Here is a 24,570-nt window from a genome sequence, read left to right as displayed (position 1 = left end):
CATTAAATATTTTGTGCTATTTTGTTAAAACACATATAATCATTTTTATGCATACTTTAATTTTCATTATTATTAGTTTGATGAAGAAAATTTCAAATGTGTTTTTCATAAATTGCTTTTGAAATAGAAATAGATTTGTGAATAAGATTTATGTAATATTAAATGTACTAGTCTTGGGAGTATAAAAAGTGAATTATTTATTTGAAAAAAATTACATTAAGTTGAAACCTCATATAGTGGTTATTTTCTTAAATGACCACCTCTGATAATGGCACATTTGTCAGGACAATAATTAAATAACAGAAAAAATCATTCATAGTTTTGTCAGGCTACAGGAAACTGGCATTATCTCGAATTGTGGAGTTGATTGTTTTAGGAACTTTTGCTGTATAATCAATTGACTTCGGTGTAGTAATGTTTACGTGGGTATGAATTTTGCAGAAGTAATTGAACGTTTTTACGAGACATTTAAAACCAAAGCTTTTCGGATCATGAGTCTTATAAGGGCGCTGTTATAGCATTGCTTTCAAATATAGTTAGAGTAATATTTAAACATTTTCTTCGGAAGCACTTCCACAGGAAATCCGGTTGTTCTCTGCGTATGAAAAACCCATATAAATAAATCTTCTGTACAGCCTTATACAAATGCAGTTAAAATTACTGTCATTACAATTAAGCGAATATAGCTACATTTGTTTACAAAAAGTTATTGCTAAATACTGCACTATATCAATTTCATTTGGCATTGTAATTTCAGAAAATGCTCAGCATGAGGTATTTTTATATTATATAATCTACTGTCAAAAACAATAGCTACCTTTTCAGTACTTTAAATTTTACTATTGAGAATTTTTTGGTTCAAAATAATATTTCTATACATTATTTCAAGTATTCTTTCTACAATAGAAATCTAAATAACTTGCACCTAAAACACTGACTCAAATTTATTCCAATAATGCATCGCTTTAATTAAATTTATGTTCCTTTGAGATGATATATGAAAAACCTTGTGTAATAATAAATTATTAATATATATAGGTAAATGGTATTTTTATATATTTTATCGGGTAAAGTGCAGAATCGCCCACTTATTTATTTGGCACTTTGTACAAAAGTAAAAGGAACTAGATTTTTGTCAATTTTCTTTTGACTTTTTAAGTGAAAATAGGTCGATGTGTACATGAATAAAGTCAAAGGAGTGCACAATGGCATTTTTGTGCAATTCTGGGATGTTTTTTAAGTGAAAATATGTCGATGTGTACATGGATACCGAGTATGTGCAATTCTTAAAAACACTCCAAGCAGTGGGCGATTCTACACTTTCCCCATTTTTCTATAGGAATTTAGTTTCATTAAATTAGTTATTTAGTATAATTATGTGTATATGAGTATATTCACACTTATTCGCATAGATGGAATTTTTACAGTACAAAAGTTAATCTTTTTTACATCAAGAACTATATATACTATAAATACCCATTATGTTATAGATTTTATTTATATAAAATTTGTGGAAGATTATATAGCACTAAAAGTGAGATACGGAATAAAACATTATACGCTATGAGATATTTTCTTAATTCCCGAACTGTGCGTTAAGAATTGGTATTTGTTGAAACTTGTAAATTTTTTTAAATTAATTTTGTTACAATATAATTTATTGTATTTTGGGTACTATTAAGTTTATTATATGTTATCTTCATGTTTCATTTATTTTTTGAGAGATACAGGTAACATTCAAAGTATTGTAATAAGGGGTCGACACAGTGTTTGTATATTATTAGTTCTTCACTACATTATATTCTTGGATTCATCCTTTCTTCCACGCAAAACATCTATGTGTATGCATGTCATAATAAGCTGCAGGGTGTTACTATCATTGGTAAGCGAGCTTTAAGGGGATAGCAACTATGCTAAATTTGAACTCTATGTTAAGTTTCTAATTTGCAAGTCCCGTATTCATTTTGCTTGCTTGTTAATAATGTTTCTCTTCCTGAAAATTTGGGTTTCTTCTAGTTTTGTTTTTTAATTTGGTTTAGTGCATTGTAGGTAACTTAAAATTTAAGCAGATGCTAGAAAGTACCATCCTTTGGCAATACATTTCTCATTAGGTATCAAATTGTTAAACAAGCTGATGTGATTAAATACAATTGTTTAATTTCCCAATTAAAGAACTGAAATACAAATATATGCAGTGAGGTACAGTACTATATGTATATATTTATAATGAAATGAATAATATATATACAGTCAAAGTAATGATTTGCAACCATCAAATGAAATGATATTATATATATATGTGTAGGCAACAATTATTATTGGTCATAATAACTACAACTACTTCTACTAGATAATGACTACTACTTTCACTTCACCTTTAGTTTCAGTTTAGTTTCAGAAGGTTGTCATGCCATAAAATCAGTAAATCCAATTTGGCTATTGGGTCAGTTATTCAACAAAAAGAACCAAATGGATGGAAACCTATTGCATTTTTTTCAAAAAAGCTTAATGATGCCCAGAAAAATTATAGCGCTTACGATCGCGAGCTTTTGGGTATATATTTATCCGTTAAACACTTTAAACATTTACTTGAAGGCCGCGATTTTACTATTTATACGGATCATAAGCCCTTAACGTTTGCTTTTAAGCAGAATCATAACAAAGCATCTCCCAGACAGCTCAGACAGTTACAATATATCTCACAATTCTCTACTAACCTACGCCATATAAGTGGTCAAAACAATGTGGTTGCAGACAGCCTATCTAGGATTGAGGACATCGATTCACCTGTTGTTGATTTTGACCTGATAGCAGATGCACAAATTAATGATGATGAACTGCAACAGTTGAAATTGCATTCCAAATCATTGCATATTAAACAGCACCAATTACCATCAGGAAAACTCTTATATTGCGATACCTCTACTTCTAATATCAGACCATTCATACCTCAAACTTTTCGGATGAAAATATTTAATGCAATTCATGGTTTAGCTCACCCTGGAATCCGAAGTACTGTAAAAGAGATTACTAAAAGATTCATTTGCCCGGATATAAAAAAAGATGTTAAACAGTGGGCTCAAACTTGTATCGATTGTCAGAAAAATAAAGTAACTAAACATACAAAATCAGAATATTCTCAATATCAAGCACCAGACGAAAGATTTAGTGTTGTGCACATTGATTTAATTGGGCCTTATTCACCTTCTAATGGATACACTTATTGTTTGACGTGTATTGATCGGTTTACCTCTTGGATGGAAGTGGTACCGTTATCAAATATCACAGCAGAAAATATAGCAAGAGCCTTTTATGAACATTGGATAACACGATTTGGTGTACCTTCTTGTGTTATTACTGACAGAGGAACTCCATTCATTTCGGAACTGTTTCGAAATTTGGCTTCGCTATGTGGAGTAAAAGTAAACCATACAACTTCTTACCATCCTCAGAGTAATGGGAAAATTGAACGTCTACACCGTACTTTAAAAGCAGCTATTAGATGTCATAATTCTCTTCATTGGACAGAAACATTACCAACAGTTCTTATGGGTTTGCGAGCTGCTCTACATGAGGACTGCAAGTATACAATAGCTGAAATGGTTTATGGCAAAACTATTAAATTACCTGGCGAATTCTTTGAAGAATCAAACATGCCAATATCTAATGATAATTTTGTAAGTAATCTTCGAAATCAGATGGCCCTTTTAAAGCCCTATCAATCCAAATCCAAATGTAAACAAAACATTTTCATCCCAAAAGATTTGTACACATGCTCGCACGTGTTTCTGCGGGTTGACAGAGTAAAAAAACCTTTGGAGCCCCCATATGAAGGACCCTTTTTGGTACTGCAAAGGACCCCGAAATATTTTCTTCTATCAATTAAAAATAAACAAGTTAGTATCTCTGTGGATAGGTTAAAACCAGCTTATGTGTTACAACCTAATGAACTTTTGTCTCCAACTTCAAAAAGTGATCATACATCTGTGCCAAGTAAGCAAACATCAGTGCCAAGTCAGCAACTAGAACAACCTAAAAAATTAACACGATGTGGAAGACAAGTAAAACTTCCAGTTCGTTTCAATGACGTTATTAACTCTTCTTGAACTTATAACTCTTTCATATTAATTTAAAACTTAATTATGTTTTTTTGTGTACATAATTTCAATTTATATATTTGTATCAGTGTTATTTGTATAGATATTTGTATCTTCTCTCCCACCATGTTTTCAGAGTAACGTAACTTTGTTACTGGTAGGGGAGTGATGTAGGCAACAATTATTATTGGTCATAATAACTACAACTACTTCTACTAGATAATGACTACTACTTTCACTTCACCTTTAGTTTCAGTTTAGTTTCAGAAGGTTGTCATGCCATAAAATCAGTAAGGAGTTAGTGAGGGCTATAAAGAATAATAAAGATGTTATATATGGAAAATAGTGATTCTTGCTTTTTGATTTTTGCTATTTAAATTATTATAAAAAGAACTTAGCAAGCAACCACATATGTAATGGATTCTGTAGTCGAATACAAGCAGCTGAATCCGTAATGAACAGCAAGAATTTTGATGGCTTAGAGATGTTGAAACTCTAATCCACAATGAATAAGAAATTTGGCAGTTGAGGTAGATTTAATTCAACTTTTCTTTCAGCAAATATGTTGCAGCCACAAACAAGTTGGCACATTATTTATGCCTATTCCAAAAATTAACATTTTTGATAAATGTGTAGTAAGAAACAATGACTGCAATCCAGCAAATACAAAGCGTAAAAAGCAAATGCGTTATGTTAAGGGTGAAATCTTAATTAAGACCGAGTTAATTTTGGTTTTCGATGTATTTTTACTCGTATTTGATAGTTAATACTGCTCTAAAATTACAATTGGCTGTTTGAGTTTTAGTTTCTTTTACAACATCAAATTATGTAAGAGTCATATGACATGAATTAATCTCGAAATGATGCAGTGCAGAAAGAAACTGTTTTTAGAATAGAGAAGGAAAATTAATTTTACGCTGCTAATTTAATCTTTTGCATATTCCTTATTTTTCTTACATATATACATGTACATATATCATTCGATGGTTGTGAATCATGACTTTGGTTATCTTTCTATTCATTTTATTTTCAGAATTATATAAAGGTAGTTTAAAATTTTGTAATATGTTTATAGATATTGACGTGCATTAAGGACAAGCTCATAGGCTTCTAGATATTTTAAATTTTTTATTTATTCGCATTGAGTTTTATTTAAAATTACTTTACATGCTTTCTCCGAATTTACTTCTGTTCAATGCTAATTATGTACTTCTGCTGGTTTATGTTTTTATGGAAATTTGATTTACAGTTCTATTTTTGTGTATTGTTTTTTTATAGGGATTCTGTATATGGATACTCCACTATAGTATAATGCTATTGGTTCTGTTTATGGGTTTTGTGCAGCGATTTTTCCAAGAGGTACCTTTATTGGTCTGTGGATTTTTGTGTAGTGGTTTTTACAGGATTTGGCATATGGGTGCCTGTATAGGTGTACATGCTTTTGTTTACTGGTTTTTACAAGGCATAGACCTACGGAATATCCATTTTTTTATGGAAATTTGGCCAATGAATATGCATATAAAGTTTTGATTTTTGGCTATGGGTTTTTACTGGGATTTTGTTTATAGTGCCTACAGTTCTACAGGTTTCTACAGAGATTTGCCCTACTCGTAACCGTACAGTCATACGGGTTTCTGTTTACAGGTTTTTTTACGGGTATTTGGCGTACAGGTACCTATACAGCCGTGCAAGTTTCTTTCTATGGGTTTTTACGGGAATTTGGCCTACGGGTACCCGTACAAACGTACGGGTTTCTTTTTATGCGTTTTTACGGGTATTTGGCCTACGGGTACCCATACAATTGTACGGGTTTCTTTCTATGGTTTTTTACGGGGATTTGGCCTATGGGTACCCGTACAACCGTACGGGTTTCTTTCTATGGGTTTTTACGGGGATTTCGCCTACGGGTACCCGTACAGTTGTACGGGTTTTTGTCTATGGGTTTTTACGGGGATTTGGCCTACGGGTACCCGCAGAGCTGTACGGGTACCCGTAGGCCAAATCCCCGTAAAAAATTTTATGGGTTTCTACGGGGCATTTTTAGCAGTGTGTTCTGCTCTATTTCCTATCGCATCGATATCTGTGTGCTCAAAACTTTCGGGGTATTTCAAATATGCATGTATACTTCCAAATTCAGGATCAGCTTTCAATTCAGCAATAATTGTTTCTCTAGAATCTAAAATTTTTGAAGTCAACACAGCGCATTTGAGTTCATTTCCTTCATCGTCCAGTTTTATACGAGAAAGTGCGTCAGCTACATTGTTTTCCTTACCCTGTTTATATTTAATTATGAGATAATATTCTTGAAGTTTTAAAGCCCATCTTATTAACCTGGGAGTTAGATTTTTCCCCGAGTAAAGTCTACCAACAGCCGCATGATCCGAAAAGACTGTTACTGGCGCTTAGCCGAAATAAACTTGAAATTTGTGTACAGCCATTAATACGGCTAATGTTTCTCTCTCTGTAGCTGTATAATTCCTTTGCGTAGGGTTCAACGTTTTACTAAAAAATGCCAAAGGATGGCCATTTTGCATGAGAACAGCACCTACAGCATAGTCCGACGCATGTGCTGCAATTTCCAAGTTTTGGTCCCCCTCCGAGAATTTCAAAGCAGGGGCATTGATGAGCGCTTCTTTTAACCTTTCAAATGCGGTATTTGCTTCTGCTGTCCACGTGAATTTACTTTTCTTTCTTTTAATTACTAACAAGGCTTCAACAATATTAGCAAAATCTTTAATGAATGACCGATAATAAGAACATAACCCAAGGAAAGAAGGAAGTTTCTTGGCGGTGTTGGGAGGTGGGAAATTCTTGATGGCTTTTATTTTTGAATCTTGAGTTTCTATACCCTTTTGCGAAAGTTTATAACTAAGATATTTAAGTTCTTTAGTTGCGAACTTACATTTTGATGCGTTAATTGTAAGACCGGCCTCTTTTAATAATTTAAAAACTTCTTCTAGGTCTTTAATATGTTGTTCCAACGTACTACTCGTTATAATTATATCATCTAGACTCGTTCTTTTTCCTACATTGTACGACTGGACTCGCGTACTCACTATTTATGGGCGTTATTATCTGGTTCTTTAACATTTCCTGAATGTGTTCTTCGATGAATTTGTCGTACCGATAAGGTTTAGTCCTACAGGGTTTGTCGGCGGTTAACTGAATATCATGCGTAACAATTTGACAACTACCAGGCCGTTCTGAAAACAAGTTTCAAAAAGTACTCACCATTTGCTGGATGGCTTGGCTTTCATGGTCATTCAAATGGCTACGGTCGACTTGCGGTTGTTCCACTGGTTCCACCACCCTCCGATCCATGTCCAGCACAATAGAACTTTCCTGAAAATCCACTTTGGCCTTCGCGGCTTTTAAAACCTCCATACCTAAAATAAGTGGACTTTGCAGGTTTTTTATTACAAAAATTAATACTTTAAGGCTTTCGTTTTGAACCTGTATTTTTAAACATAATTTTCCAATACATTGACAAGTTTGTCCTTGCGCTATGATTTCTGTGTTTTTTTTTTAAATAATCGTAACCTATTAAAATTCTTCTTAAAAATTATCACGCATAAAATTACCTTCTGCCCCTGTATCGATGAGGGCTTCTAGTGGTACATCGCCAACCAGGACTTGTATAATCGGCAATTGTGAGTTTTTTTACGACGACCGTATTTAAGTATCTTCTTGAGGGTTTTTTCGAAACTTCCGGGGTCTGGACCCTCGCTTTTACAGGCCCTTCTACTCGTTTAAAGCTTTCCTTTCAACTTCTGCCTTCTGGGTACGCGGACGGTTGTTTTCAATTTCCTTTTGGGCCTTGACCTTCAAGCTTCGATGACTTAGCTTGATAGCTCTTTCCCCCATAAGAGCGATTTTCGTTTCTGGTCTGCTCATTTGAAGATTGCCTTCGGATACTTTGAGAATACTATGCCCCTCTAGCTTTTTCCGCTATTCTGCGATTTTGGAACTTGACCGCCAATTCGAAGAGTTCCTGCAATGTGCTTGGGTTTCTAATTTCGAAGTAATCTTGAACAGCAGGTAGCAATCTTGGTAAGATTATTTCAATAATCTCCGCGTCGGGTTTCTTCCCATACAGCATATCCGTCAGCTTAATTTTTCGCAGAATAAAGTCCGTCAAATCTTCTATATTCCGTTGATAAAAACTATATAGTTCGGCTTCTAGCCTTGCTCGGTCTTTCACTATGGGGAAGGCCTTTAATAACGATTTTTTGAAATTTTCAAATGTATATGTTTGGCCTCCAAATTCCCCTAATAAAAATTTACCTATATTCTTCCACCATAGCACGGCCTGTCCTCTTAGTGCAGATGTGGCAATGGCAACTTTTTGTCTTTCAGGCGCAGGTGGAAATGGTTTTCGAGGCCTTCTAGAAATATCGCCACCGAATTTTTTCCGTCGAAATTGACGTTTGGCTTGATTGACGCTCTCATCGTCTGGACCAGGTATCCAAATCCTTCCAATTGGCTTGCCATTTCTTGTTGTTGGACTTGTCCCGAGGCTTCCATCCAGTTTTCGGCCATTTCAGTTCGACAAGTGTTCGGGCGCCAATGTAATGTTGCGCGGCTCTAACCTGCACGCAACAATAGTGGTGACTGCTATGAACTGGAAAGTACACAAAATCTTGAGAAGTGTTTAAATCCCTTTTATATTCAACTTTAGAAATTACAGATGCGTGCTCTTGACGCTCACAAACTACGCCGACCCGGCGGTAAAATAAAAATAAGAAACTAAAAATGAATAATAACAAGTTACTACCTACGAGGCTCTCTAAACGTAACTAACCTAACCGCGTTCTAAGATACCGCTGATATTTCAGCAAACTTCTGAATATTAAGTTGAAAGATTCAACTATCTGCCGAGGCAAGCACGCAGGCCGAAACGCGCGGTTCTTAACTTTCTACCTAGCAACCTCCACACTCGTGAAGCAAGAAAGCACACTTTCGAACTCGTTTCCCTTCTATTTAACTCAAATTACTTCCGCTGACAATTTGAATACTTTGCGCGTTCTACTAAAATTTACATACTCTGGCATTGGCAATTCCAGGGGAAAGTAAGGCTTGACAGGAAAGATAGTTTAAACTTAAAATAAATGTTAGTTAAAATAAATATAAACCCTACATTTGCCGCTGCCAGAATTTGGTAAACTTGGAAGCAGGTCCTAGAAACGACCTGTTGAAGAGTTTCCATATTTCTGAACTAAAATTTAAGAGCCTCGTTTACATAAAAAAATCTTATGTCACAAAAGTTAGAATAAATTTCTGTAGATAATTATTTTACCCTCTCTTCTTACAGCAACCTTTCCTGGACATCAGCAATCAATCTGTTCTCTTCCTTCCAGCATCTGGAAGGAATAAGTATCAGTATCTTTCTAAAAACATTATAATTTACACTTTCTTGACACTGAATAAGCTTTTGTTTTTGAACGATTTATTTTCCTTGGTTACTGCTTAATTCAAGTTCATTCAAGTATTCAAACATGAATTTAACTTTACCCTGGCTCTCCACCATGTGTGGTGTCAAACGGGAATATTCGTGTTTTAGTATTGCAACACTTCCCCTAACCACAAGGATTTGTTAGAATTCAACGACCAAATAGACACACCTTACTCGACATTCTAAAACTCAATGAGCTATTTTAACATTCTTACAATTCAAGTGTAGGTGGAGAACCCTACAAAACACATTCTTTCTAAATTCCCCCTCATTCATCTTTAGACATGCAGGCTTTCGCTCTAAAGCATGATTTTATCTACCGTTTAATACTTAAATTTGAATTCATTTCTTTTGAGCATTTACTTTTAGCATCTAAAATTTTATGCTTCTAGACTAAATTCTACTTTTACATAACTTTCGAGTATTTACGTATATTTACAAAATTCTAATCCATATGATTTTTACAATTTACCATAAAATGAATAAGAGAAAAAAAATTTACTTCACGCATTCTTCGCCAAGCTGGCGGCACTGAAACAAAATTTCTTATTAATACAAGAATACGAAGTTATTTTTATCTTCGGCCAGATTTTGGCTTTAACATAACAGAATTAGTCTTTCGACCAACAGAAACTGCTTGTTCTTAGATTTTATACTTAAAGAAAATAATACTTTTGCCTTAGCTAAATAAAGTAAAACAAAACTAAGTCTCAACCGAGACAAATTGACTTCCGTCAAAACATAGAACTTCGTATTTAAGCATAACACTTCGGAACAAAAGAAAAATTTTATAGAAGATTTTAACTTATCTTTGAGTTTTCGATGATTGGAACTCCGACATACTCTTCTGGCAGAACTGCTCCCACGATATGGAATTCATCGAAGTCAGTCGTCTCCTTTGTGTCCTTCGAGTTTCGTCCATGTTGAATTTTCTTTTCCGCCCTCTGTATGCTGGCCTCTTGGAATGATAGTCGTCGGGTTGCAGTCTTTTCCGTTTTGCCCCTGGACGGCTGGTCTTGGCGTCCTCCGGTCTGGAATCGTGCTTGAATTTCTTCTGTTGGTGGTAGTCTTTTCGTTCCTCCTGCTGTCTTTTCGTTCTCGGGAACGGCGGCCTTGTTTGCTCCTGACCATCTGGCCCCGGAAGTGTTTTCCTCGATGCAGAATTTCTACTGCGATACGTTGTAACTTGTCTTTTCCTCTTTACCAAAGATTCTTTACTCGGCGGCGTTGCTTTCTTGTATTTCTTAAATGCTGGAGTCTGAACGTTTTCATTTCTTCTTTTCGGTACAGTCGCATGACTTGTAGAAAGGCTAGGTTTCTCTTCAGTTCTCTGCTTCTTGGGTGGTGGAGCGGGTGACGTTACTTCTTGACCTTCCACTTCTTTTACGGTTGAGTCCTGCAAGAAACTTTTAAGGATTTCAAAATCATTTTGATTATAATATTTTTTCACCTGATCGGCACTTGCTTTACAGATTTCCCCTCTTCCGTTCTTAACGTACAATACGACTCCCTTGATTTCCTGAATTACATAGTGGCCTTCAAATTTTGGAGCTAACTTTACTGTAAAATTGTCTGGGGCACTTGATAAAAAAAATTTCCGCTTCAACACTTTATCCCCAACTTTAAAGTCTGCTTCGCGGTGTTTTCTATCATAGTATAATTTTTGTCTATTTCTTGCCGTATCCGAGCTTTTAACCGCCTGGTCAATGAGTTTTTGCACATCTTTTTGTTTAAATTCTTGCTCTCTTTGTTGCACAAAGAATAATTTATCTAATGGTTTAATTAACTTCCGTCCTAAAAATAATTCTGCTGGAGTTTTTCCCGTAGTATCGTGATTTGCCTTTCTTAAAGCATAAGCTAACTCATTTATGTAGCCATTCCAGCGCTTGTGATGTGTGCTAATTTAACCGAATTATTTTTACAGTATTTTTATTAACTCTTTCTGCTATGTTTGCCTGTGGTCTATACGGAACCATTTTGATATGGCGTGTGCCAAGTCCAGTGCAAATGTTTTCAAATATTTGGCTAACGAATTGTTTACCGTTATCGCTAATGACTTTTATCGGTGCACCGTATTTTAAAAATGTATCTGTGTAAGAATGCATCTGCGTCTGTTTTGGCTGACGCGCGTTTAAGTGGAACAATTTCTGTCCATTTTGAAAAATGATCTACAATTACTAAAAGAAAACGATTTTTATTTAACTCACTATGGGGGAAAGGACCAAGAAGATCTATGCCTAAAATTTCATTCGGAAATGTAGCGCGAATGCTATTTAAGTACCCGGCCGGCTGTAATTAATATCATTTATTAACTGACATTGATTGCAGAACCTGACATACACAGTTACTATTTTGTATAATTGCGGGAAATATACCGCCTCGCGTACTCTTTTTAAAGTCTTTCTCACCCCTAAATGACCCGCTGTTTTCGCGTCGTGTAATTCCTTCAAAATGCTTAATCGAAGCGAGGCTGGGATGACTGGTTTGTACTCGAGATTTTCGTTTGTTGTTTTCGTATAAAATAATAAATTATCTATTATTTCATAGTGTTCTGCTCTATTTCTTATCGCATCGATATCTGTGTGCTCAAAACTTTCGGGGTCTTTCAAATATGCATATATACTTCCAAATTCAGGATCAGCTTTCAATTCAGCAATAATTGTTTCTCTAGAATCTAAAATTTTTGAAGTCAACACAGCGCATTTGAGTTCATTTCCTTCATCGTCCAGTTTTATACGAGAAAGTGCGTCAGCTACATTGTTTTCCTTACCCTGTTTATATTTAATTATGAGATAATATTCTTGAAGTTTTAAAGCCCATCTTATTAACCTGGGAGTTAGATTTTTCCCCGAGTAAAGTCTACCAACAGCCGCATGATCCGAAAAGACTGTTACTGGCGCTTAGCCGAAATAAACTTGAAATTTGTGTACAGCCATTAATACGGCTAATGTTTCTCTCTCTGTAGCTGTATAATTCCTTTGCGTAGGGTTCAACGTTTTACTAAAAAATGCCAAAGGATGGCCATTTTGCATGAGAACAGCACCTACAGCATAGTCCGACGCATGTGCTGCAATTTCCAAGTTTTGGTCCCCCTCCGAGAATTTCAAAGCAGGGGCATTGATGAGCGCTTCTTTTAACCTTTCAAATGCGGTATTTGCTTCTGCTGTCCACGTGAATTTACTTTTCTTTCTTTTAATTACTAACAAGGCTTCAACAATATTAGCAAAATCTTTAATGAATGACCGATAATAAGAACATAACCCAAGGAAAGAAGGAAGTTTCTTGGCGGTGTTGGGAGGTGGGAAATTCTTGATGGCTTTTATTTTTGAATCTTGAGTTTCTATACCCTTTTGCGAAAGTTTATAACTAAGATATTTAAGTTCTTTAGTTGCGAACTTACATTTTGATGCGTTAATTGTAAGACCGGCCTCTTTTAATAATTTAAAAACTTCTTCTAGGTCTTTAATATGTTGTTCCAACGTACTACTCGTTATAATTATATCATCTAGACTCGTTCTTTTTCCTACATTGTACGACTGGACTCGCGTACTCACTATTTATGGGCGTTATTATCTGGTTCTTTAACATTTCCTGAATGTGTTCTTCGATGAATTTGTCGTACCGATAAGGTTTAGTCCTACAGGGTTTGTCGGCGGTTAACTGAATATCATGCGTAACAATTTGACAACTACCAGGCCGTTCTGAAAACAAGTTTCAAAAAGTACTCACCATTTGCTGGATGGCTTGGCTTTCATGGTCATTCAAATGGCTACGGTCGACTTGCGGTTGTTCCACTGGTTCCACCACCCTCCGATCCATGTCCAGCACAATAGAACTTTCCTGAAAATCCAGTTTGGCCTTCGCGGCTTTTAAAACCTCCATACCTAAAATAAGTGGACTTTGCAGGTTTTTTATTACAAAAATTAATACTTTAAGGCTTTCGTTTTGAACCTGTATTTTTAAACATAATTTTCCAATACATTGACAAGTTTGTCCTTGCGCTATGATTTCTGTGTTTTTTTTTTAAATAATCGTAACCTATTAAAATTCTTCTTAAAAATTATCACGCATAAAATTACCTTCTGCCCCTGTATCGATGAGGGCTTCTAGTGGTACATCGCCAACCAGGACTTGTATAATCGGCAATTGTGAGTTTTTTTACGACGACCGTATTTAAGTATCTTCTTGAGGGTTTTTTCGAAACTTCCGGGGTCTGGACCCTCGCTTTTACAGGCCCTTCTACTCGTTTAAAGCTTTCCTTTCAACTTCTGCCTTCTGGGTACGCGGACGGTTGTTTTCAATTTCCTTTTGGGCCTTGACCTTCAAGCTTCGATGACTTAGCTTGATAGCTCTTTCCCCCATAAGAGCGATTTTCGTTTCTGGTCTGCTCATTTGAAGATTGCCTTCGGATACTTTGAGAATACTATGCCCCTCTAGCTTTTTCCGCTATTCTGCGATTTTGGAACTTGACCGCCAATTCGAAGAGTTCCTGCAATGTGCTTGGGTTTCTAATTTCGAAGTAATCTTGAACAGCAGGTAGCAATCTTGGTAAGATTATTTCAATAATCTCCGCGTCGGGTTTCTTCCCATACAGCATATCCGTCAGCTTAATTTTTCGCAGAATAAAGTCCGTCAAATCTTCTATATTCCGTTGATAAAAACTATATAGTTCGGCTTCTAGCCTTGCTCGGTCTTTCACTATGGGGAAGGCCTTTAATAACGATTTTTTGAAATTTTCAAATGTATATGTTTGGCCTCCAAATTCCCCTAATAAAAATTTACCTATATTCTTCCACCATAGCACGGCCTGTCCTCTTAGTGCAGATGTGGCAATGGCAACTTTTTGTCTTTCAGGCGCAGGGTATAGCTGGAAATGGTTTTCGAGGTCTTCTAGAAATATCGCCACCGAATTTTTTCCGTCGAAATTGACGTTTGGCTTGATTGACGCTCTCATCGTCTGGACCAGGTATCCAAATCCTTCCAATTGGCTTGCCATTTCTTGTTGTTGGACTTGTCCCGAGGCTTCCATCCAGTTTTCGGCCATTTCAGTTCGACAAGTGTTCGGGCGCCAATGTAATGTTGCGCGGCTCCAACCTGCACGCAACAATAGTGGTGACTGCTATGAACTGGAAAGTACACAAAGTCTTGAGAAGGGTTTAAATCCCTTTTTATTCAACTTTAGAAATTACAGATGCGTGCTCTTGACGCTCACAAACTACGCCGACCCGGCGGTAAAATAAAAATAAGAAACTAAAAATGAATAATAACAAGTTACTACCTACGAGGCTCTCTAAACGTAACTAACCTAACCGCGTTCTAAGATACCGCTGATATTTCAGCAAACTTCTGAATATTAAGTTGAAAGGTTCACCTATCTGCCGAGGCAAGCACGCAGGCCGAAACGCGCGGTTTTTAACTTTCTACCTAGCAACCTCCACACTCGTGAAGCAAGAAAGCACACTTTCGAACTCGTTTCCCTTCTATTTAACTCAAATTACTTCCGCTGACAATTTGAATACTTTGCGCGTTCTACTAAAATTTACATACTCTGGCATTGGCAATTCCAGGGGAAAGTAAGGCTTGACAGGAAAGATAGTTTAAACTTAAAATAAATGTTAGTTAAAATAAATATAAACCCTACAGGTTCATTCTTCAAAAATATATTATGTGACCTCAATAATTTGAAAGAAAAAAAGAAATTATATCTGAACAATGACAAGTTCTGTATTTTTAGTAGAAAGCCCACTCAATCTCTAAATCTTAAAAATAAATATTTAGGATTAATAAATATTTTTAATATTTGGAAATTTATTATTCCCAAATTATATGACTATAACTAAATCCTTTATGCCACTTCTCTTTTACAGTGGTCTTAAATTTACTCTCAGAAAGAACTAGGATTACTAAAAGAAAGCATGGATTTTCCTTTTTCTAGAATGAAAAAGTGAAATTATTATTTAATATTTTTATTTAATGTAATGACTGCAAAAATGTACGCCTTAATTTTAAGAAAGTATACTGATCTAGCACAGTTTTTTCAAAATGCTTTGATCATATATGTAAACAAATTTTTGTTTATTGAATATATTAATTTTAATATTTTATGCTAATCATAACACAATATAAACCTGAATTGCGAGTGCTGTGAGCAAACAGGCATAGAAATCATAGGAACAGTACACACTCAAGCAATGGTTAAGATACTACTAAATGATCCTCGTTCTTCTTTCTGCATAAAAAAATTGCATATCTTACTATCAGATCTTGGACAACTTAGGATACCAAACATAATCATTACTCAACCACCTGTAATTATAATGCACTCGTTGGCTTTTAAATGCTAATTAATAATATATATATATTATTAATTAGGCTATATATTTATTACATCAGTTTATATTTTAGTAATTTTAATTTGTTTAAATATAATTTGAAAGTTTTTTTTCCCTAATGCAAGAACCTTTTTCCATTTAAATTAATGGTAAATAGTCCTTTGATATATACCAATTTGTTTATAAAAATGTTCAATGAAAGATTGCTTTCATTATGTATTAAAAAATCTGATTTTAATTAAAATTTGGAAATTGTTCTGTAACTATATCAACTTAACACTATTAATTAAAATAATTGCCAACATTTTTAAACTTTAAATTAGTGCATATTAATAGCACATAACCTAAAATAGTAACAATACGCCAAACTTATGGTGTATATAATTCTTGCTGTATATTAAGAAGGGAAAAAATATTAAAAACAAGTCTTAAAATATTTTCATGCTTTTAAAATGAGATATATTTCTTGCAAGAGAGGTAGCACATAAAATTGTCATTTTGCCAATGTAATTAATATTTAAACACTACAATTGTCAAATTACTTAGCTGCACATTAGAAATAATTTTTCTCGTGCAGTAAATGCTTCTATATTGTAAATCTTATGTCGATTAAGAATTCTCTTAACCTGTTCAATGTCCATACAATTGCCATTAACTCCAATTTGCTGGCATGATAAATGCTTCTATATACAGTGGTGGCCAAAATTGTGGACAATTTTGGAAATTTTTATGTTTTTGAACTTTGTATGCTTGCAAACTTGTATATATCATTTTAAAGAGAATTTATTACTGAATTCAATACAAAACACAAAATTCAATTATTTGCAATACAAAAAAGTTATATGTACTTTAATATAAATAAAAAACACAGTTATGAAGTGTTTTGTAATGTCTAGCTTTCCTGGCCAATCACTGTTCTTGTTCTGAGAACCAATGAAATGTTAGTAACTGCCAGTAGAAGCTGACATCATGTTTACACTTGAAACAATTCATTATTTTGCTTTGTTCTGTAGAAAGAGGACCTGTTTCTTATACACTGTAATTATAAGTAGGAATTTTTGTCAAAATTTTTAATATTTAGTCAAGAAGCAATAACATCAAATAAAAGAGTAGATTGGACACCTAGAAAGAGATGTAATATTATTGTGTTACAAGAAAGTGGTCTTTCCTACGCTGAAATTGCAAGACAGGTGGGTGGTTCAGTGACTACATCCATCTGGAGTCCGAAAGTTTAGTTTACGATATCAGGAAACAAATTCAATAAAAAACAAAGAAGGAAAAGTCCGAAAAAGGTGCGCCACATCTATTGATAACAGAAGAATAAAAAGACTATGTTTCCAAGATAGAAAAATGTCATCAGCGGCCATCAGAAGTGATCTTAATGATGCTGGTGTTTCTATCAGTTCAAGAACAATCAGGAGAAGATTAACAGATGTTGGACTGAGAGGTAGAATTCCTCGAAAAAAGCCTTATCTTAATTTTCAGCAACGAAAAAAAAAAAAGACTACAGTGGGCAAAGGAACATATTAATTGGACAGATGATCAGTGGTCACAAGTTTTATGGTGTGATGAAATTAAGATATCGTTATTCGGTAGTGATGGTCGAAAATATGTAAGACGTAGAATAAGAGAAGAGCTACATCCTGACTGCATTCAAGCAACTGTGAAGAACCCAGTTAGTGTTATGATTTGGTCATGCATGTCAGCAGATGGTATTGGTCGCCTTCATGTCATCGATGGGACACTGAATGCCAGAAAATACATTGACACTATTCTAGAACCAAAACTTCTACCTTCCATCAGAGATCTCTTTCCCATCAATGCTTCGATTATTTTTCAGTAGGATTCTCCTCCTTGCCACACGGCCAAAATATCGAAAGAGTGGTTTCGTACAAAGAGCATTAAATTGTTGTCATGGCCAGGAAACAGTCCTGACCTCAATCCTATCGAAAATTTGTGGCACCGTTTGAAAACTCTAGTCCGAATGAGGCGCCCATCAAATAAAAGGGAACTAATTTAGGCTATAATTGTTTCCCGGCATCATGTAATAACGAAAGAAGAGCTTAAAACTCTTGTCAGCTCAATGAAACGTCGATGTGAAGCTGTAATCAAAAATAAAGGGTACCCTACTAAGTACTGATAACTCACTGCAATCATTACTATCTAATGTATATCGATAACTATTATCGTTTAACTTTTTTTGTATTGCAAATAATTGAATTTTGTGTTTTGTATTGAATTCAGTAATAAATTCTCTTTAAAATGATATATAAAAGTTTGCATTTTGTGAAACGTAACGTTTTCTATAAGCATACAAAGTTCAAAAACATAAAAATTTCCAAAAGTGTCCACAATTTTGTCCACTGCTGTATTTTTTAACAATTTTCATAAAAATTAAAATTTGTAAGAAATAATTTCCAACATTTAGGATTGTGCAGTGTTGTAGCTTAAATGAGAAATCAACTAGGATTTGATAAAATAACATTTATTAACTGACTTCAGAAACAAGCATGATACATACCTAGATATAAAATGGTTAAAAAAATTTCTGCATATAATTGGTCCAATTAACAACTGTATTGCATATTACAAAACTCAACTGAGGTCAGTCCATGGTTCAAATGGTACATAAATTTTACAGCTCCAAGGAAATTTAGATGCAATCCTTCAAACCAAGTCCGAGATCTGAGACTTTTTTCTGAGTAAGATCTAAGATTGAAACGTTATTTTGGTGTATCGTAATTTGGTAAAACACATCATTTCAGGATTATTTTTATAAAATTTTCAGCTATGAGGAATCCCTTTTCTCTATAGTAGTAATTTCACTGCTTCCTCCTCTTTTTTTTTTTTTTTTTTTTTTTTTTTTTTTTTTTTTTTTTTTGTAAATCCCAGGCAACTTAGCTATTGAACAAGAATTTCTATCTATAGAATTAAAGAGAAAGTGTTTTCACAAAAAATTAAACAAGTTACATTGAAATAAATGCTTAATAAAGCAAACAAATAAATATTGAGCTTTTCTTTTTTTGTACATTTTGATTCCCTTTAGGTCATACATACTTTGTTATTTCATAAATCACCATTTCATATTTTTAATTTTATAATTAACATCTTACTGGATATAAACTTAAGATCTAATATGCAGCAAAATCCCAAATCTGAAATTGCCAATGTCACGAATATTCTAGATCTTTGACTTTGTACTATATCTCTAACAGCAGTCAGTATAAAGCCATGCTATACAGGATATAAAAAATTGCAGTGACAGTTTCTTTTTCAAGGATGTTCATGGTCTGAACATTTTGTTGTTTAGGAAATGCTGCTTAGCACAGTCAAAAACAAGTCCAGCAGAAATTAAATTAAATCAGTGGAACACCGTGCATAATTTTTTAAATTTCTGTGGCATATGCTCAGAATGAGAATGTAGGGACATATATCTTTCATTGAGGACTGGGAAATAAAATACATCTTCTGTTTTGAAATGACATCAAAAAGGAACAATTTCTAGATTTCATTACAAATGCTTTATATATTGCAGGCCAATGCACAAAGACTATGGTTAGTATTGGAAAAATGCACAACCCGTGCTGTACGGCATGTAATAAACAAATAACACATGAATACTTGGCTCAGTTCACTCCAAGATGACTTAGCTGATCACATTGTTGCTATCTTCAGCAAGTTATCACATATTTTAACACTATTTTTTGCAGCGCCCATATTACAGAAAATGTACCGACATTTCTAATAACATTTTTTAAATAGAACACTATCATTATGAGTTATAAAATATACTTTTTATGTCTTATTAGGGCAAGTTATTAAATAATAAATTATAAAATTTTTTAAAGTTTGAAAACTAACAGTCTCTTAATGAAGAAAAAGTTACAGAAATGATAATTACTTATGCCAAAGTAAGAAAAGATATATTTATAATTTATTTAAATCTTTTATTAAAGGGATAGTAATAATCAAATACTCAAGTATATGTTAAAATCTAAAATAAACCTAACACTTATAAATGTAATAATTACTTTACATGATCTTTCAAAATATATTACCTAACTATGTTACTTCTGATTAACATTTCTTACATGATAAAATATTTCCCAGATTGAATTTTTCTTTGAAACTACGTATTTGGAATAGAATGCCACTCATGATATGTCCCCATATACAGTGGCTCCCAAAAGTGTTCGTACTCTTGCGATTTTCATTGAAATAAGGCTCCATCAATTAATTAAAAGTAAACTTTCTGAATGAGATTTCAATAATAAGATCTATAATCTATTCGTAACAAAATTATATGAAACATTTTAAAAATAGAGCGAAACTTTATTTTTAAGTAATTAATATTAAAAAATGACAAACATATTACTTCACAAAAATCTTCGTACACTTCAAAAAAATCTTGACATAATAGTAAATATTTTCATTTTTCATTAAATTAACATTTAGTAGGATATTCTTTAGCATCCATAACAGCTTTTAAACGTCTGGAAATAACTAGTTTTTTTGTAACTTCTGTATCAATGTTCATTTATTCTTCCATTATGACTGTTTTGAAACGTTTTTCGTTTTCGTGTTTCCGTACTCTAACCTCCAGTTCTTTCCAAATTCGTTCTATGGGGTTAAATCTGGCGATTGAGTTGGTGTTTTCAAAACCTGTGGAGAGACACCACAGGCGAACGTTGAGCTTAGGATCGTTATCATGATTAAAAATAAAGTTGTTTCCAATACCCAAATTTTGGGCTGATAATTTTAAATTGTCTCTTAAAATATTTAAATAAAGAGAATGATTCATTATGCCATCAAGAAATACCAAATTAGATAGTCCTGATGCTACCATGCACCCCCACACAAGAACACCTCCACCGCCATGCTTAAATGTTCCAATTAAGTTATTAGAATGAAGTTCCTCATTTTTTCTTTTTCATGCAGTTATTCGACCATCAGAACCAAAAATGTTAAATTTCCTTTCGTCAGCAGATAGGGCATTATTCCAGTACGTTTCAGGTGTATTTATCATTGATTTTTCGATAAGCTTTCTGTTTTTCTCACTAACAAAAAACTTTTACAGGCAGAACGTCCATGTAATCCAGCTTCTCTGAGAACTCGTCGAACAGTTCCAGATGAAACTGAAGTAGGAAACTTTGCATTAAATTCTGCAGAAACTTTTACAGCACTCAAACATGGGTTTTTCACAAATTTTCTAATAATAAATCTCTTATCACGTTTAGTTAACTTTCTTGGTCGACATTTTCTTACCTTGTTTTCAATCCAATTTTCTTCTTTAAAGCATTTTATCACATACTGCACTGTAGAATGGGATAAATTAACTAATTTAGCGATATTTCGAATTGATTTACCACTACTATGGTGAAAAATTATCAATTTTCAAATGTTGTTTGTAATTTCTTTACGACTGCGACCCATTTTTCAATAACAAATAGAATATTATAAAGTAAACAATAAAAATTAAAGCAAATCATTTTTTAAAAGCCACCACAATGCAAAAATTTAAAAAAAGCGGCGAACGATAATTCTAATTTTGATTTTATCTAAAAATATTTCAGTGTACAAAGACTTTTGTGAGATAAAATGTTTGTCATTTTTTGATTATTAATTTCTTAAAAATAAAGTTTCGCTATTTTTTAAAAATATATCATGTAATTTTGTTATGAATAGATTATAGATCTTATTATTAAAAATCTCATTCAGAAAATTTACTGTTAATTAATGGATAGAGCCATAAAAATCATAAGTGTACGAACACTTTTCGGAACCACTGTATGTATATATAAAGGAAAATATATCTCATTTAGTAATTGTTTGTATATGTTACAAACAAGACAACAGAAGCAAAGGAAGATGAAATGAGTTAAATAAAAACTGTTAAAATGAATAAATTATTAACTTTTATACATCCACTTGATATTTTATAAAAACAATACATATCTTAACAGAATTATTTAATATGTAAACATATATACATGTTATAGTTACAGAGTTATTAATACTGAACTATATAGGGTAAACTAAGAATAGTCATTATTAAATTAGGAAAAAAATATTATTCTTTTATTGTTCACTTCCAACCAAATATAATCATTATTAAATATCATGGTTTACTAAATCCCAAAATGTTCAGGAAAGATGTATTAACACAAGTGCTGAGACATGAGCATTTTATAAGCCGAAAAAAAAGCACTTCTACCTACATTGCTATCATATCATATAAGCTCATGCTCAGCTGAAGGAGATTTTTTCCCCCGTATATACTTAATATATATCTTTATTATAATGCGACCACGCTAACCATATGCAGTGCTAGTAGCTGCCAATAGCTCGACACCATAGTCAAGGCATAAAAAAGCACCATAAGTACACTCTGTTGAAAAATGAGCCGCCATTTTTCTGTATTTAATACCCCCCCACACACACTAATCACATATGAAGTTTGCTGCTTCAGTAATTATGTTTGACACATGCACACTTACGTATAAGCCGCCATTACGAAATATCGGCGATCAAGTATCACGCTAGAAAATACGACATATTATCACGATAGTTCGTCCATCTCTGTGCATGCGCTAGCCACACAATTTCGCCAAGACCTGATAAATCGCCAAATTTAATCGCGAGTTGCGTTTCCTATGAAGGAAGTAAAAATACGCCGCCCGGGGACAGATGTCCTCCCTTGCCCCACCCTAGCTACGCCACTGCTATTCATATAATCATTTACAGATTCATTTTGACTCATTTTCAGTTGAGCTAATTCTATTCTACATTTTATTCTGTTCTTGTTAATATCTTCTGTTCTTGCCGCCATTTCATTTTTTATTTTCTCCCGTAACTTCTTTGCGTTCTTTTTATTCGCATATTTTAACGCTTGTAGAGCTGTCATAGTTTGATTCATTACATTTCTTTCTATTGCGTTATTATCATACCATATTTCCCACGTTTTCATTTCACTTTCGAAATTAACATCATCCCTTTTGTATGGTTTTGGTGATTCATCAGCTTCTATCACACTTCTCCATATTTTCAAACTTCTTAATTCACTTTCGATTCTGTTTGCCCATATAAGGTAATTATCATTAGTTAATTTTTCTATGTGACTCAAATTTATCATATTATATGCCATATTTTCTAATTTATATTCTCTAGTTATAATATAAGTCTAATTTATCTCTTACAGAAATTAGCGATATTGTTGAACCTAAACAACATCAGTGTTCTATATGAAAGTTCATCAACAGAGGGGACAACCACGCTCTGCTACCAAATGTTGGTTTGTGATTGGCATATAAATGATATTCCCTAAAGAATTACCTACTTCTAATAAAAGCACATTATAATGGTAATATATAAAAAGAAAACTTTATTAAATAAAATAAATCATAAGGAACCTTACCGCATTTTACCAAACCATAACAGACTCTCTCTAGATGCCAGATACATTTTAACTCATTCTTTTACAATATAATATCAGAGTTGCCAAAATATTAAAACTTAAAATTATACTTTATAAACAAATACTATCAAGAACCCACTTCCTCTCCCTAGTACAAAAATTTAAAATCACCACAGCTACTATGCGACCTTTTCCTTGTTAGACGAAGCAACTTATCTACTACAAACAAATTAATTTTATATCGCTCCATACTTTGTCCAGCGCTCCTTTATGCAGCTCCGATCTGGGGACACGCAGCTAAAACCAATATTAAACAATTACAAATTCTGAAAAATAAAATTTTACGAGAAATTATCAATGCTCCTTGGTATATTCCAAACATCTACATTCACAGAGATTTTCAAATCGAACTTATTCAAGAGTAAATTAAACGATTAGCGGTCAACTTCTTTTATTCAGTGCAAACCAACAGTAATAGCCTTATTAGCACTCTCAGACACTCCCCGCATCCCGGTGGAAAATATCGGTACCCATGTGACATCCTAACCACATAAGAATTAAAACCTTAGGGGTCTAGTCTGGACACCGGTCGAGATCGATATCGGAAAACCAGTCGGGAATCTCTTTCCACTCGACAGCAGAAGGGAGAGCGAGTGTGGCCCCTTCAAATTCCGTCGGCGGAAAGTGAAGTGGAATTCCGTGCGGAAGTGACGTTTATTGCATAGCAACCAGTCTATCTCACCTCTACATTGCTCCAGGCTCAGGGGAGAGGGCAGTTTGTTGTCAAAGGGGCTGTTTCGCACGTGCTTATTACTGAGGATGGCGGTAGAAAAAAAATCGAGTTCGAGTAAATGGTGAAATTTTTCGAAAAAATACGCTGCTGGATTTAGTAAAGAGTATGTAAAAAAGAAATGGGGAACGTTGATGGATATTTTAAACGCAGAAAGAAATGGCCTTTTCAAAACTTCAGGTATGTGAAGAAACCTAAACATAATTTTACGTATGATCTTTTGCAAAATGGAAATTTTCTAAAAGGTTATATGTTTGTAAACTATTTGTTAACAGGAATTTTAGGATTAAAATACATTTATTTTGTCTGAAAAGGTTATGCAACAACGTCATAAGTCAAATCATTGAAATATAGCACCGCGTACGCGTGTGTAATATTCCTAATGAATTTGAATCAAAAAGAATTTTAATTTTTAGCAACCCATGATTATATCAATTTTATTTATTTAGGAATTTTACCTATCATGTAGCTACAAATATACTATG

Source organism: Stegodyphus dumicola, chromosome 8, assembly GCF_044657685.1.
Source record: "Stegodyphus dumicola isolate Sdum_Otavi_A_Nest chromosome 8, ASM4465768v1".
In the NCBI taxonomy this organism is placed as follows: Eukaryota; Metazoa; Arthropoda; class Arachnida; order Araneae; family Eresidae; genus Stegodyphus; species Stegodyphus dumicola.
Note: the sequence above shows the minus strand (reverse complement) of the source record.